The sequence below is a fragment of the Watersipora subatra genome, chromosome 3 (assembly GCF_963576615.1).
Source record: "Watersipora subatra chromosome 3, tzWatSuba1.1, whole genome shotgun sequence".
Lineage (NCBI taxonomy): Eukaryota > Metazoa > Bryozoa > Gymnolaemata > Cheilostomatida > Watersiporidae > Watersipora > Watersipora subatra.
In genome coordinates this window covers 23015260-23029273 of record NC_088710.1, presented here as the reverse complement: position 1 = coordinate 23029273, position 14014 = coordinate 23015260, and the positions used below count along the sequence as shown (strand labels likewise).

Here is a 14014-nt window from a genome sequence, read left to right as displayed (position 1 = left end):
TATAAGACCTAAACTGACAAAATGTTTTTAAACTAAAATATGGAAGATCTAAGCCAGTCTTATCTGGTGTCAAATGCCTGTTTTGTTTGATTTTGTGAAGAACGTATTTTATTCTTATTTATTGTGCAATCTCCACTGTGGAAGCAATGGTCATATTTTACAACTAGCTTTTCACAAAGCACCATGGAAAGTAAACAAAATAGCATTAGTTATATCAACACCAAATTGGAAAAAAATTACTTGGTGGTCTTACTAATATAATAATATTGGAGTGAAGCCATAAAATATGTAAAATGCTAATTTAGGGGTTGGTATGACTAATGTATAAACCAAAAGTTACAAATTATAAGCACTGTAAAAATAGCTAAAGTAAAAATACAAGACTAAGGTCCTTGGAACCAACATAGTCTTTTCTAATATGTTGGTCAGACGGTTTATGAATTCAATTCACTCGCGAATCTGTTTCTTGGTAGTTTAAAGGCTGGTAGTCACTTTTTTTTCATTTCTGCCATCATCTTGCTCCAAGTCACTTAGTCTTTTTGAGTTTTTCTCTTACTGGCCCTATTAACATAGATGTAGAAAGTTCAATGAAGAATTCGTTGGTTTGTATTGAGTCAATATGTAAAAGACCATACTACTCGCACTCATTGAATAACATATATGTTTTAGTAAAAATACTTTACTTCTGTATTAGAATCAAGCTACTTGTTCATTTAATACAATCATATATTTTGGTAAATACATTGCTACAGCGTCGAGCAAGTTTTGAGCTAGACTGTCCTTTCCAGCAGTCAAAACATTTCACCTATCAATGCAAGTCAATTTGAAGTCTTCTGCAACTACTATGATTCAATCACACTCACCTTTTTTCTTTTAGCACAACAACACATTAGCTTCAGGCACTTGGAACCGGCTCAATGAGCCGTTTTTCAAGCGGTATTGTACCTTCTGTTCTGTTGAGGCCTCTTTTGGGCATCAGTGGACGTAGGAGCCAAAGTAGTTTGTTATTTCCTTTAGTGGCATAGAGTGTTCCACCTTGTAAGTTTGGTCCATGCCTCTTAGTCCTTGCTGAAAAGTGTTTGGTACCACATGAAAAGATTGGTGAGTCATTTGGCCTAATGAGAGTTTTTCCATTTTTTGTCACCCGTGAGTTTTCTAAATGAGTTAGCGCCCCAGATTCTTGCGCTCTCGCTTTTAAAATATTTTGGTCTGTAGCTCCAAATGGTGTAGAGCAGTAAGTCTACTTTCAAGTTCTAAGCACAAAGTTTTACTGTTTGATGTGAACTTGAACTGCTCGGTGAGATATAGGCACCATGTGACTACACTACCCTGTGACAGGCTGGTTGAAGCTCCTAGCTAACAGGGACCCTTGGGCAACCCACTATCAGGTTTTATGAACAGTAAATTTGGGTGGCAATTCATCATAGAATGACCATATCGGTTTAGGTTGGAATCAACAGGTCTCTTACTACCCGCATCTTTCTCATAGCAGGAATCCGTGTCTATCTGTGTGCATCAGATATCTTCTGTCCGTTTGAGCTACAAGTTGCCGGGACTCTATCAAGCATTAGTGGGCCACCAGGCTCAGCACTTTTAAGATGGGAATTTCATTGATCTGGTCACTACAAAAACCTCAGTATTTACTTATCACAATCAAGCTGGCAGTTGGATCATCTCATAGAGAAGTAGCCAGGTCACATTAGCTATGGCCATGGTTATTAGTCTTTTCTGTTTGACATTGTGCTGCTTTGAGAAGCTGGGTAAAAAACCACCTTCATCAGCAAGTTTGTTGTGCTCCTCCATGTTTATATGGTATAACATGGATCATCTATTTAGCTTTTTCTGAGCAATTAGTTAGTCAAAAAAGGCTGATCCTATGCTTGCATCCTAATCCACTCAGCACCGTCCCTGTTTCAAGAAGCAATATAACACTGTCCATGCATCTTTGAGCATGCCATTTGTAAAGCAGGTGCAAAGTTTGATAGTTGATTGGTAGGCCAAAGGCTTCTGGAGTTGGATATGGTCTTGCCACATTTGTGGCAGGGTTCCAGTAGGCCAATGGTTCAGTTTTGATGCTTTTACACTAAAGCTTTACCTTGCAAAGCATTAAGTGTTCATCAATTACTCATGTTTACATTAAAGTGTCTTACCCCCTGTTGGTGCACTTTTAGAGTTGGTGTTTTTAATGTTTTTATTGTTTTCATCATTGACTATACTCATTTGGTGGTGCATCTGATTTTTGTTGTGGATTTAGACATTGTATTAGTTTGTAAGAGAGATCATTTAACTCTTTCACTACCGCATTAAAACCATACCGAATGGTTGTTCTGCCTGAATTAATAAATCGAACTTTTCGAAAAGCCGATATACCGCTTGTATTTAAGCAATATCTTGGATATAAAAACAGGTATCATTTTACTGTAAAATGTATCTTATTCAAAACAAAATTTACTACAAGGTAAGTACAAAGTAAATTCCATTCTCGTCAAATATCTAACGTTAAGTTAGTATCTAAAGCATTAAGTTTCAGAGCAGTTATTTCTGGCTAACAAAGTATCACATAACTCAGTTTAAGCAAGCAAAAAGTGTATCAACTGTAAAACAACAGAACACATCCACTATGTTAAATGTTGATACTTGAATTATATTTTTCTAAAAATTGGTCAAATTAAGAGATATGCTAGTGGCACATTAGATTCAAAAACAAGTTTGTGTATTGTTGAATCGTAGGTACATGACTTCTAAAATATTTTGTCAGTCTGTACTCAAGTACAGAATCAACGTTTTTTATACCACTAAGTATTTTTTATATTTCTATATTGTACTTCTATATATTTTGTATAGGCTACACTACTATAGAATAATGTACTTTTTCCATATTTTGTTTAGTAATAATTACATGGGTGAATATTTTGGATTAATAGAGAAATATTAGTATATTTGGAAGTAATATTCGGGTTTTCGTGTTGTTTGAGTTTATATGTCGTCGATATCTTTCATTGGCATAACACGCTATATAACCTGCTAGCAAAGTTAAGAAAATAGGAAGTTAATAATGGTTCAATGTCACTATTAGTTAACTCATAAACTCGATGTACATGAAATATGCTACTTAGAACAAACAACGCAAGCTAATTCAGCATCCTGAATATAAGGTGGACAGTATCCAAGCTGGCTGCAGCTTCCTTGAACAAAATAGAACAGTGCTCCATCTGTATTAGCATGTAGTCCAGTTAAGGCTTCTGGTTCTTTGTCCATACATACATAGTTATACGCTCTTTTGTGATTGCGGTGCCCTGACATCAGATATCCTTCGTACTCCTAAACCAATGTGAGCTCAGTTTTTTATATTTATTAATTACTAACATTTCCATATTTACTAACTTCATTACATATGCCTATTTATTTTAATGAGAATTTTAGTCTATTTTGTTTCTGATCTGCATCTTATCATTTAATTTTATCTATTTATGCCTGTAATAAATTTGAGAAAGCAAATTTATTTCTACTGTGGTACTATGATGATAAGAGCATTTATGCTAAAACACATCTTGTGTCAAACTGAGCAGCTGAGAAAACTTGCTACAAAATACCGCATGGTGCTATTTTATTTTGTATGAAGGTAGCAAATTAATCTATTCCTTGCTTATGTGCATGCTTCGGCTTAAGGGTATATGAAATAAAACACATGAACCCACCAAATTTATTAAACCAAATTGCCATTTTGAAAATGTTCTTTCTAATATCAGCCTATATGCAAGAGAGGTTTATGTAAGAGTACATGTATATATGGTACTTCACCTTATTCCAAGATGATGGACAAGTTCTTTTAGCAGGTATCATAATAGTTGTAGACCTGCTCGAAAGATAGCATCGAGAACAGGGTACATTCTAGTCGTGCATACGGCTAGGAAATATATATGAGTTGGTCTGGTACTCTGCTCCATATATGTACTTACCCTGATCACCCGCTAAATATGAGTTATACTCTGGTTCTGAAGGAAGACATGTATAGACAGATGAGCCTCCTTCATGGGTATAGTGTTGCCCTGCTGCTAGCCCTGTAGGACACATCAACAAATTTTCAAATATTAACTATTAAATATTAACTGCCATAATATTCAGCACTTGAAATAACTGAATACACAAACAATATATTCTGATCATTTCGCCAAATAATAATAAATCAAATAAATTGCAAATCTCATTCTCGGCTTGATAAAGCTAGCAGCAAGGAACTAGAAGGAAGCGGATATTTTTTGCAGCCAACCTGTGTAGAGGAGCTCTGAAGAATTACCACATGATTTTCTGCCCCATCTGATGTACGAACTTCCTCCTCCAGAAGCTGGTTGTATGTCAGCTACAAAATGATGAAGTTTCACGTTGCAAAATTTTCAAATTTTATAAAAGTAAGGTCTAGTTTTCCATTTTTGATTATTCCAGACTTAAGTCTCATACTTTTCCGGTTTGTACCTAAATCTTTTACAAAACAGGAAATTGAGAATTTATCGGTATTCTACCATAGATCATATATTACATCTACCATGAGAAAACTTTCTGTTGGTTTCAAAATAATAGTTCTGGTTATTTCAAATTCTTTTTGATACCAACTCTTCAACATTCTAGGTAACTTTTTACAGTGTACTGCAAAAAGAGAGACTCAACTAACCTGCTGAAGAGGGTTCACTCCTCTCCTCATCTACTTGCAGTTGCTCTTCAATTTCTTCCAACTTTCTGTTGTTACTTTGGAGGAGAGTCAGCAATCCATGAGCAATTGTTTGGTTAAACTCTTGTAGGAGTTCTTCTGAAAATAATAACAGTGTTTTTTATCTCAGGAAATAGTGTAAAGCTTGGTGATGCAATACTTTTTCACTCTGTAAATACTTTACTCTAAACTGATTTGAAATGTGTTATTTTTCATTGACATCATATTTTTTTACAACGGTGCTCGACTTGCTAAATATCAGAAACATACCAGTATCAGAATGCCTCTCAGATGGTCGCGCTACAACAGACTCGGTCTGGTTTACCAATTTCTCAACCCTCATTCTTAGGTCAGTCAAATCTGACTCTTCACAATCTCTACCATCTCTACCATCCCTTCCATCTCTCCCAGGAAGTCCTCTCAAGTATGGCAGTTGTCCTATGGTTAAAATATGCGACAAGGTTTTTGTTTCCTTTTTTTGCTGAAATTTTGCATGAGCACAGGTTGTTAAAGCTTTTAGGAGTTTCTAGTGAGTATTTTAGGAATACAAAACACATCAGCATTAAGATAAGAAGAAAATAAATTTCAAGTTTCCAAACACTTATCTTCTGTCTGTCAACGACTTTTTATTAGACATACAAACAAGTTCATTAGTAACTCTACTGACATCACCAACATATACATGTATACCTACATTTAATACTCACCCTATATCTAACTCTGATTCAACCTACCCTAAAGTTTATTTGTATTGAGAAGCTATATTCTTTCTACCAACACTGATCTTGCCAGTAAGGTTTATATTTTTATTTATGCTTTATAGTTAATCTTAAGTGAAACTGAAGTTTAAATTTCAATATTTTGAGCAGCTAAAGCTTGTAACGGAAATTTTTCAAGCTCACAGGCACAAAGTAGTTTCAGTTTATGATATACCGAGGTCATTTAAAAAATTTTGTAATGCACACTTCTATGATTCTCATCAATCATTTGAGAATTATCTATTTATGTTAGTAATGCATTGAGAAAACAACTTCCTTCTCATTATATTACCATGACAATAACCAAATTTTACTTGAAAAAAACATATATCTGATGTAGAGCTACATGTACTGTAGGTGACTAAACAAATCTACCATTAAAGTATCGTATGTGGTTATACAAATTGTATGAAAATCACAAACTGACTAAAAATTTCCCTGTCATACAGCCCTCAACCAAAATGATAATGGAACAAGAAAGGGTACTGCCGGTTGAGAAATGCAATATTAGCAGTCAAATGACACTCCAGTGCAATAGAAGAATTGCAATGGTAGCTGCCATAGCTGTAATGTACTGGGTATTATTATGTAGAACAAACAACAATAATGACAGGAAAAGATTATATGTCTCTTCCCTGCTATAGAAGAAATACAATATTAGAAAATGGTATGCTGCTGTGTAATATACACAGGCGGGTATATTATATTATATTTTTAATTATAAAAATATAATATAATTATATTTTTATAATTAAATCTTATAATAATCCTATAAAACCAAAAGATCATTCTTATAATTAAATATTGTAATAATCTTATAAGAATTGTTAGAAAAATATCATCGTCATTTCCTGTACTTTCACTGCTTTGGACATCAGTTGGAATACTAATTAACTCATTATAAGTATCCAAATTGTCAGAGTCCGGTAGAATCGGCAAAAAAGAAACGTTACTTTTCAGTACTTCTACGTTAATTACAGAAACCTTCGGCAATTAGACAATGCCATAGACTGGTGAAATGTGCACGTTTTTCTGGTGAATGGTTTCTACTCTTTGTCGCACGGCCTTATCGGTGTTTCCTTTTCCGGTCCTAATTTTGATCAAGAAAAGCTTGTCAAGTTTTTATTGCGATTTTAGGCCAAATTAATCTGTCTATTTATGTATAATCTGATCAAATGGGTGAGTTTTAAGATATTGCAGAAACTGTTCAAAGACTCGGTAACATATTTAAATATGTTTATATGTGTTTGTATCATTATTATAGTTAAACGACTTTACACAAAAACGGTTACCTTTTTTGATGGTATTATTGTACAAGGGCTTGGTAATGGCCGTTGACGGATAATTTTTCAGGAGTTGTGTGCGCTTATGCATTTATCATATCTCACGACCAAACATTTGCTTCGCTGGTGTTTGGTCGTGAACTAACGTTCTTGCTAAATATATTGCTTTGATATAAAAAACTGAAAATAAAAAATCTATTAAAATGTTGCTATAGTGCTTGCAGAGTTTTGCTAACTTACCTGGTGATAACTGACTAAGCACACCATTGCTGACATCTTCGTCTTCTGCTGATCTTTTATGTATGGTACGTTCCAGATCAGTTGAAGACATCATTGACACCTAAATATAAAGTTTTCAAATATCACAATCCTGTAAACCTCTGCATCTGAAACAGCTTCTCGTCCAATAAGTGAACAGCTCAAATTTCTTTATCTTTTGATTAAGTCTTTAACAATTGATGCGACATCAATTCTTGATTTTTTTTCTATAAACAAAGTTTTATGCTAAAAAAGAATCTATGCAAGGCAAAAGTGCATGTTTTAAGTCCAATGTCTAGATTTTTCACAGTGTACTTTGAACATGCTTAATTATCATATTGTGAGTTATATACACGTAGAGTTGCAAGTGCTTAGTCATTTATATGTACCTACATTTTCAGACACTCAAACATGTTTAAAAGAAATGATTTTTAAAATGAAAACAAACTCTCATGCAACCATTCAAAATGTAATAACAACGTACAAGTCATTAAACTCTCCCATACACTCCTACTTGTACCAGTCTACAATAACCTCTTGTAAAATTGGCTATTACCAGGGTCAAGTGTAGTTATTGTAATATAAATATTCCATAACTTCTCACCTGTTTTCCATTTCCTTCTAGCTGATCTAGTCTACTGGTTAAATGAACAACATCCTTCTTTAACAACTGGTAACTTATTTGGGAGTAGACAGAGACAACCAGAGCAGATATTGCTATAACAACAGTCAGTACCTGGATGACATTACGCTTCTGTTGCTTGACTACGCAGCCTTTTTCCATAATATAATCTAAAATTAGTATACAAAACTTATAAATAAAATACTTCAAATAATGAGTTTTACTTAAATCACTACATTTATTGCTCAACATATTATATCCTATGCGAAACGGTAATCATAATATAATAACATAATAATAAGTCATACCAGAAAAGCAAATTCTTATATGAGAATTTATTACAAAATTTCTCTCCAATGCTTTTAACTGAAACTATTTTTCTTACATATGAATTGTATAACTGTATAATTTTTAACTAAATAAGTTCAATTTTCAAAGTAACCTGAACACCTGAATATATCAATGTCAATGATTAATTACAATGCCATCATACAGCTGTGTGCTGAGCAAGCCTGTTTTGTTTTCATTGCTGTGGTGTTAAGAATCTTATTTGATGTTTCTCAACTTGTATCGGTACAAAAATATTTTACAAATTTGCAGTAAAACCAAACTTCATACTGAAAAGACATTTTTATAAGTTTAAAATATTAAAGTTTCCTAAAAACCTTTGTGTATATGGTTTTTGAATTTATCATTCTACTCTGATAAGTAAAATCAATGACTAGTTGTATAATTAATATACTTGCCTTATACAGCAGCACCTTCTAGTGACTGATATTCATGACTAGCCGCTTTTATACTTCTGCAGAGCATCAGTTTCCGTTTATTCAATCAGTTCTGACAACTGTCTATCCTAGATCATCTGCAGTATTCATTAAGATAAAAAGTTAGTTTGGTCTGTAAACACTCCATTTCATCAAAACAGATGTAATGAGGATCACACAATGTCAGTGCTTTCAACCTCCACTTACACCAACCATTTTTAAACTATTGCAGAAGTTTCTATTTTCAAGTATACTCTTATGTGAATTGTATTAGCTAATTTTCCGTTTAATATTGACAACACAAATAATAAATAAAGTAGATTTTAGTATAAACCCCGCTGTTGTCTGCTGACGATCAATGGTTTCAACTGAGTTCAACATACTGTATGTCATTGATTTATACTTGATCATGGCTGTAAAGTTATTGAGACTGATAAATCTTTGGTAACACTCAATACTTCATTAATTGCATGGTCAATGGTAGCGCCATATCTTTCACTCATATATGTTTGCAGCATTATTTAGAGAATATCGTGTACAAAAAACATTCCTTTATGACAAAAGTTGACAAATTTCTTTACTTTTACACAAATGTCTGTTTTACAAATGTTTAGTTTTGCAAGTTTATATAGGTAGGGGAAGTGGAGGTACAAGGGGATATTGAGGTGAAATGGGATAGGGCAATATTATGTATTATTATTATATTATGTTCTAGAGCCTGTAGGCCCTGAATCAATGTGCATCACTAACCATATGCATAAACCTGTTATTCTGTTTGATATAAAAAATTATCTGGGAGAAACTTGATGAACAATGATTAATTCATTTATGACAAAAGTTTCCATTAAAGCCCTGGACAGCCATCAGGAGATTTTGTCACTTTATGCGTGCCTGAAATACAGATACTAAAAATATAAACAATTTTAATAGAATAAACAGTTGTGAAAGGACTGGTCTAGCTGGAAAAAAAATGAAATCATAGCTTGTGTGGAGGAAATAGTACTGTTATAAATATTACAGCATGATTCACCAGATATTTTATAAAAGCCTTTTACGCCTAATCTTTCCATCATATGTAAATAACAACTATTTAACCTAGTTACCCCTGTTTCTTATTTCTAGCGACGCTACCACAGACTATCACATATAATTCGACTTCGAAAACAATAGCATCGATTGCCAAGAAGCTGACACTGGTAGAATAGACAGCAAATAATTCTTGTGAAATACAGAGACATGCAGGAAAACATCATGCTTTGAAAAGCACAATATTTGGCCACTCAATAAAGATGTAACAATAGAAAGTACCATTTAGTATCTTAAAAAGAATAAATCATTAATTATTACAAGAAGTAATACTCTTCCGAAGTATTAGAATAGACCGACATCTATCGGAGATGATGCATGAAATAGGTGTGAAAAGCTGAAATCGTTGAAGACTTTTTGATTTATGTAGCATTATTAGATTGTAACTGATTGTTTTAGATAACATTGTAATTAATGATATCAACTCATTAAGAAAATGATTGATTCTGTTGATTTGTGGTTTAAGACTAAATCATACTTAGCTAGATAAACTTTTTCCACTTTATAAAAAGTCAAAAATGCATGACATTAGAGATTGTTTGCTTCAGTATTATTATCAAAGCCATACAAATAAGGCTGACTAAATGACCTGAGTCATAGGCTTCTTTAGCTTCTTTTTGTAGTTTTTGTATGTCATAAAGCATAATCATAACGTAAACGCTGTCACAAAATGTTACATAACAACTCTATGACGATGTACAACTTGAGGAAAAATGGCCTAGTAAATGATATCAAACATACTCCGTTTATCAGTAGTACTTAGTGGTAAAATTAACTTACTCTATATATTCATTTAGTACTACTGACTTTAAGAACTAACTTACTTTATATATTAGTACTACTGACTTATAGAACTATCATACTTTATATATTAGTACTACTGACTTATAGAACAAACTTAATCTATATATTAGTACTACCGACTTATAGAACTAACTTACTCTGTATATTAGTACCACTGATTTATTATAGAACTAACATACTTTATAAATTAGTTAAACTATCACTCCGGTAGATATTAAAGCTGAAAGGAAGTATGTTATTACTTTCTTACCAAATTTATATACAAGTACTTCACATACATTGTATATTTTTATCATTGGAACCTACTTTTCCAATTTAAGATCAATGGTTTCAATTGAGTTCAAAATATTTCATTGATTTATACTTGATCATGGCTGTAAAGTTCTTGAGAGTGATAAATATTTGGTAATACTCAATACTTCATTAATTGCATGGTCAATGGTATTGCCATATCTTTCACTCATGTATGTTTGCAGCGTTTTTTAGAGAATATCGTGTACAGAAAACATTCCTTTATGACAAAAAATGACAAATTTCTTTACTTTTACAAAAATGTCTGTTTTACACATGTTTAGTTTTGCAAGTATATAGATAAGGGACGTGGGGGTTTAACGGGATGTTGAAGTAAAATGGGATAGTTTTTATATACTCATCTGGTTGAAATATTACATAATACTCATTTTGCTAGCAAAGGCATTCAATCAGTTCTGACAGCTGTCTATCCTAGATCATCTGTAGTATTCATTAAGATAAAAAGTTAAAGATCGGTCTGTAAACACTCCATTCCATTGAAACAGATTTAATGTGGAGCAAAGAGTGTCAGTGCTTCCAACCTACACCAACCTCTATTAAACTTCTGATGAAGTATCTTTTTTCAAGCATTTGTTAATCTGCATTGTGCGTTAGATAAGTTTTTTGTATAATATTGGCGCAACAAATAATGACAAAAATATACCTTAGGATAGATCTAAATGATGTCTGCTGCAGATCAATGGTTTTAACTTAGTTCAAAGAGTATCATTAACTTATACTTGATGGCTGTGAAGTACCTGAGAGTGATAAAACTTTAGTAACACTCAATACTTCATTAATTGCATATTCAATGGAGCCGCCATATATTTTCACTTTGTATGTTTTTAGAATTATTCAGAGAAGTTCGTAGATAGCAAACATTATTTAATGAAATTTTTTTGACTTGCTTTAATTTTATACAAATTTCTGTTTTAAACAAGGTTTAGTTTTGCAAGTTTATAAATACTACTTGTAGTTGTTGTTCTCCAAGTCCCTAAAGTCAGAGATCACTGGAGAGATCACTGGTCACTTCGGAATCAGCTGTAACATCAGAGAACATTTGTTGTTACATAGTCTGCTCTTTTGTAGGCCCTGGATTATTGTGCAATCCTAACCAGCTGCATAATTCTGTTATTCCATTTGGTATAAAAAGATAGCAGAAAAACTTCGAGGAATAATGATTAATAGTTTATGAAAGAAGTTTCAATAACAGCACTAGACAGCCGTCAGCAGGTCTTGTTATTTTATTAATGCCTGTAATACAGATAATAGAAATATTAGCAATTTTAATAGTAGAAACACTTGTGAAAGAACTGGTCTAGCGGGAAATGAATGACATGACAGCTGGTGTGGTGGAAATGATTGTGTTATAAATATTATGGCCTGATTCACCAGATAATTTATGAAAGTGTTCTGCACTTCATTTTCCGATTGTATGTGAATAACAGCGATTTAACCTCGTTACCCCTGTTTGTCATCTCTTGCAGTGCCATCACAGGCTATCATAAGTGACTCGATTTCAAAAACAAATGCACTGATTGCCAAAGAGCTGACAGTGGTAAAATAGGCAGCAGACACTTTTGAGATACATCGACGTGCAGGAGAATTTCATGCCTTGAAAAGCACAGTATTTAGCCACCAAATATAAAGATCTAGCAATAGAAAGTACATATATTATTTTTAAAAGAAAAAGCCCTTAATGATTACAAGAACTAATAATATTCTAAGACAATAAAATAGACCAAAATCTATGAAAGATGCTGCATGAAATAGCTGTGCAAAATTGAAATTTTTAGAGGCTCTTAGATACCTGTAGAATATCCGTATTGTGTTTGATTACTGATAATATTATAATTAATGATATCAACTCTTTAAGGAAATTATTGATTCTATTGTTTCTTGGTCTAAGCCTAAAGTAGAATCAGCTAGATAAACCTTGTCTGTCACTTTTTTAAATCAACCAATTCATGCCAATAGAGAATATTTGCTTCAGTAATATTATAGTCAAAGCCAAACATATATGGATGATTACCTGGCCTGTGTCAGAGATCTTCTTTAGCATTTGTTTGCATTGTTGTATGTCATAAAACAAAATCACCACATGAATGTTGTCACAAAATGTTACATTACAACTCTATGACCATGTACAACCTGATGGAAAATGGCCTAGCAAGCGATATCAGACTAACATACTCAGTATATCAGTACTACTGACTTGTAAAACTAATTTACTCAGTGTATTAGTACTACCGACATATCGAACTACCTTACTATATATAATAATACAACTTTTTTTTATAGAATTAACTTACTCTATATAATAGTATTACTGACTTACAGAACCAACTTACTTCATAAATTATTTATAATAACCCAACGACAAATATTAAAGCTGGAAGGAATTAAATTAGCACTTTATCACCAAACTTATACACAAGCGCTTTACATCTATTTTATATTTATACTTTTGAGGCTACTTTTCCAATCTATGACACTTGCATAACCTTTTATGGTAGACTATCACTCGCAGTATACGGACAACCAACTTGTTTTGGAAAATTTATGAATGTTCACAGCACTCTACCCGATATACCAACTAACCTCAATGCTTGCACTCATGCTGAGTCATTTCATGATATAATTATTAGTGAGGCATTGTGTTGAAACTGATCACTTGTATAGTTCATGATCTTGGCAACACGAGTTGGAATCTCTACATTTATGGTTGTTTATTTCTGTCACCAGATGGCAGTAATTACCAAATATGCTGTAACATCTCACAGTTATGGTTAATATAATTACATGAGATTTTTACACTTTCTCATTGCAATTTGCAAATCCAAAATCCAAACAATAATTCAAACCCCCTCTATAACTTTCAATGCCTGCTACAACAATGTTGCTTTTCTTCTCCCCAATTATTCACTTCTACAACACACAGACATGTGTTCTGCTGTGTAGCGCGTTCCAGCTCATGCAGGTAGAACTAATCAATCTAAAATGAACCTGAACTGTTACTTTTGTGAAGTCAAAAATGAACAGAAATAAAAAGTTTCAGTAGAACCGCTCTAATGAATTGTCATCAACCAGATTTTGACACTGAGCTGGTGTCAGAATCTTCTTTTTTATTCATTTTCAGATGAGCTTTAGTTTCTGAAAATGTCTCTGTGTATCTCTTTATGTTTTTTTTTGTTTTTCATGCTCAGAGGCTCGAGCTTTGTCCTTGACATCTTTAAATCTCCTATATAGGAGTGTGGGTTACATAAGACCTGACCAATGTAACAATAAATAATTCTTATATTTTTGGTCATATAAGGATAAGAATATTGTTTAGGAGATCAGGCTTCTCTCCAAAGTTACGGTCAAAAATACCAGTGTTTTATATTCTACTGTATTATAATTTAATTAGTAAATGTCTGGCAAAGCACGGGTAATAAAATAAT

The 14014-nt window shown here is 32.9% G+C and overlaps 1 protein-coding gene and 1 pseudogene across 1 annotated transcript in view; one reads left to right on the top strand and one right to left on the bottom strand.

Annotated features, from left to right (window-relative positions):
• Positions 1-14014, top strand: part of LOC137390437 (uncharacterized) — a 250386-nt gene that overhangs the window by 184994 nt on the left and 51378 nt on the right. The window lies entirely within an intron of this gene.
• Positions 2959-7795, bottom strand: LOC137391094 (uncharacterized; annotated as a pseudogene).